The following is a 4,351-nucleotide window of genomic DNA, read 5'->3' on the forward strand; positions in this document are numbered from 1 at the left end:
TTTATCCTGGCCTTTTCTTCTTCTAAGTCTGTCAAAATATGTTGGCTGAAATGTGCTAATTACAATAGCATAAAAATTCCTGTCCTTTTACCCCTGGTTGAAAATCCACAAAGCACTGAATAAGCCTAGTTACTAATAATACTACTGCTCTGGGTTAGGGCACAGAAAACATACTACTATAACCCAGAATGCCAACCGCATGGTAAAAAGCATTAAGTGTTTTGAGAGAGCTTTGCCTGTCAATCGTAGGCAGCGCCACCAGCGTTGCCATGCACTCAGCATAGCAACGCTGGTGGCGCTGCCTACGATTGCCAGGCAAAGCTCTCTCAAAACACTTAATGCTTTTTACCATGCGATTGGCATTCTGGGTTATAGTAGTATGTTTTCTGTGGTTAGGGATATTATTGCACAGCAGTCGACAGCTGCTAGCACAATCTTTTAGGTGATTCAGGTATCACTGTAGTTTTGATGTCACAGTTAGGACTTAACTAATATATGCTTAATTGCTTTGGAAAGCTATATTGGCCAGGATATAGTAAACATGAACATAGAATCTATAGCTTAGCCTTTAGCATTAGTGGATGGATATAGTGAGCTGAGCACCTAGTGTGCAGGTTGGATTCTGAGAAGTCGGGAAGTCGATGGTTCAAAACTGGACCCAGCCAGGGACACTCAAGTAAATGGGTCCTGGGGGTGAAAGAGGTTTTAGGTTTATTGGTGTGCAATGAAGAGAAAATTCCCCCATGAGAAAGAATGGCGTAATTATCTATTGGGGCCCGGGCCCATACATAAGTGGTAAAATCACTTCTAAAACAAGAAAGAAACGCTACATACTGTACTTATATTTTTAGCTCAGTCTGGCACCTGAGTTGAAGATGATGTGGTTATGATTCAACACACTTCTTCATTCGTTTACAAATAAAACTTTATCAAATATATTCGTTCATATAGTGGTGTTATTATTTCATAAAGATTACACACACTATATATTGGTTGAGACTCAGGACAGGATAACAAATCAAAATCAGACAACCGGAAGAATAGCTTACCCTATACTGCCTTCTTGAACCAGCTAAACCTGACCTTTGGGTGTTACCAGCTTGTAACATTAGGTGTTTCGAATAACCGATATTGGCCATGTACAGTCCTCAAGCTTTGATACACAATTGCCTACTCTATTTTCTTAGGGTTTAATTTTTTATGATTTGTGGTTTACTTTTTAACTATAACTGGACGGCTATTTTTTTTTTATGTTGAGTTGTTTTTGGTTAATAGGTTTTAAATAACTGAAATAAGAAACAAATAGTAAAAAACCTCTTTGCTGAGTATGGTATAAACAACCTTACTTATGGTTTTTAACGAGTACACAATGGACAATAAAAACAAACTTAATTTTATGCAAACAATACTTGTGATGAAGCCTATCAAATGACAAAATGCCAATAAAAACACATTGTATATAACTGCAGAAGCTAAATATGCAACCATAAACCGCTTTACAGCAGTAGTCAGTAAGTTTTCTCCTTGACAAAAACTACTAAAGGAAATTCACATAAACATTTGATTTATGAATTTAATAGCTATCATACAATTGTATAAACAACCTTACTTATGGTTTTTAACGAGTACACAATGGACAATAAAAACAAACTTAATTTTATGCAAACAATACTTGTGATGGAGCCTATCAAATGACAAAATGCCAATAAAAACACATTGTATATAACTGCAGATAAAAGCTAAATATGCAACCATAAACCATTTTACAGCAGTCAGTAAGTTTTTCTCGTTGACAAACACTACTAAAGGAAATTCAACATAAACATTTTATTTATGAATTTAATAGCTATCATAAAATTATTTATATCATGATCAAATTATGTTAAATGGGACTGTGATTGCGTAATTACCCCAGTAATAAATTTAGGATGTTGTAAAAATTATCTGATAATTCATATTTTTTTATGTTTTCCTAACTACTCTGCTTGAATCCCCCCCCCCCCACCAAATCCTAACATCCTTAAAATCCTGCCAAAAAATCTGCTTGTGACAACAAAAACCCCCCTACAGTTAGCAGATTCAGTGATTTGAAGCCGTTTTGTCGGTAACTATAAGTAGGTTTGTATGACTGACTATGATGCAGACTTTCCTACATGAAAAGCCATACAATTTGATTTTACCTACCACGTTTCTTCGTCGTCATACATTGGGTGTATAAGTAGGCCTAATCATAATTATTCAATTACCGGAACTAAACGTTAATTATTAGCGTCATAGACTGTAGGTTTGCAAAGTAGTAGTTACTGTACCTCACATAGTACCTTCAATATAGCAGTTCCTTTCATCTTTTTCTATACACTGATTGTCCCATCAATCCATTGGATTAGACGTCGGACGAAAATCGATCCCCTACTCCGCAATCTAGGGGAGTGCACGCACCGTGTCAGTCGACAACGCGTGAAAACTGCAAAAACAGGATTGTGCGTAGAGTCATCAGTGGGTGGTTTCATAGGGTGGCAGCTCGTAGAGGTCATACGTGTAAGTGTAATTGATTCGAAAAGCACAGCTTCGAAGTTCACTGCTCCAAAACACATTTCAGAACAGTGCCTATCAGAGAAATATGTTTCGGTTAGCCTACGCCTGACTATATGCAGCGTATTATTTTCGGAGTACGGGAGTAGTACTTAAGCGACAAAAATATTTTTTAGGAGCGGTATCGTTCGGAGAAATTTGGCTCATCGCCTAAGCTTATAGGTATTCATACCCCTGATGATTATGATATCGTGGGTTAAATCCAGTCCTCAACAAAATCGTGCGTTGTAATCCTATCTCTTTATATTAATTACTTGAGGGCTGTTTTTTGTGTACAAAACTACTCCGTTATTTCAGGACCAATTTTAACGTTTGAGGTGTCAAATAATTCGTCTCAATTCGCAGTTTTACATTAAGGTTTAAGAATTAAAAAATTCTTACCCTTAAGAGCGCGAGACTCTCTCAAATGTCGCATATTACCAAGGCCCCACTAGAAAAAGTTTTTTTTTTAGTGGGGCCTTGATATTACCCATAAGAATTACATTGAACAAATTTAAAAACAAAAAACAGCTGTATATAAAATGAAACTCACCAGCTTTTTGGGAGTAAATATTTATATTTGTAATATTTAGGAGGTTATAAAAAATCTAAACAAATAATAAGTTTTGTTGGAATAACAGAAAATTTCTTGAATTTAAAGGAAAATATTGAAAACAGCAGGAGGAGACAATTAATAGGAAATCTTATACGTGAAAATAGTAGAGGAGAGGCCTGGTCTCACAGTAAGGAACCAGGTACACAATCTCTTTGGGAGATGAATTATTTTTGCCAGTTATGCTAAGCAACTTATTTCGGAATTAAAAATTCCATGAAGAATTTACACATCATGTTGTCACAGTGGTAAAGTAAACCTACCTAATGTCAGATCAAATAAATACATGAAAGAAATGTTTAGGCCTACTGGTAACAGCTTTAAGTCGGGAAACATTTGTAGAAAACACTAAAACATAAGGCCGGGTCTAAAAATGCTAACATATTTGTACAACAAGCGTTTATTATTTCAAAGCACTATTAAATAGCGTGAGTATTGCAATTAGTTACATAAGCTTTTAGTCGGGTCTTTTAAACTCAGAGAAAATTATGACTGTTATTACTGTAGTTTTAAAATAACTTCTGTATAATACCGGTACTTGTCAATTGCTCGAATGCGAGCAACAGTCGCACTAGTATCCTATACCAAATGAGCAATGTTTGCTTATGTATTTGTATGTATGCTTGTTTATGCTTGCACAACGATCTCGAATATGGCTTCGATTATTTCCTTCAAATGTTTTAAATAATTTATGCCTGACCACTGGCCTAAAAACGTGTTTGCTTTACTGAAGTTAAAACTGCAAACAAAAATCTAATTACGTTAAAAAATTCAATTGAAAGTCAACGTTTAACATTGGCCTTATGGGTTGCCAAGTAACCATGTTGGTTGAACAAAATAACAAGGAAAAAGTAAACAAAAGACTTGTTATGTGTTTATAACAAGCATGGGTGCCCACAGGGAGTTGCAAGGGTGTGCACTTGCTCCCCCCTGGCTAAAAAAATAAGAAATAAATTTAATACCCATAATGTTGTTTAATCACTTGGGTAAAAAAAAAAATTAAAGTACGTTCATAATGGTCATTTCTCCAAATTATTTAAATTTATGTTTAACTCAAATAAGTAGTTGACTCGAAGATTTCCCATTATTTTATACTTTAACAAAACTATTAAAAAAACTAAATATCAACTTTCTTGGCTGTAGGCTTTATTTAACTGTAAGTTTACT

This window comes from Macrosteles quadrilineatus, unplaced genomic scaffold (genome assembly GCF_028750875.1).
Source record: "Macrosteles quadrilineatus isolate MER2022 unplaced genomic scaffold, UCM_ALF_1.0 Scaffold_4__1_contigs__length_99947679, whole genome shotgun sequence".
Classification (NCBI taxonomy): domain Eukaryota; kingdom Metazoa; phylum Arthropoda; class Insecta; order Hemiptera; family Cicadellidae; genus Macrosteles; species Macrosteles quadrilineatus.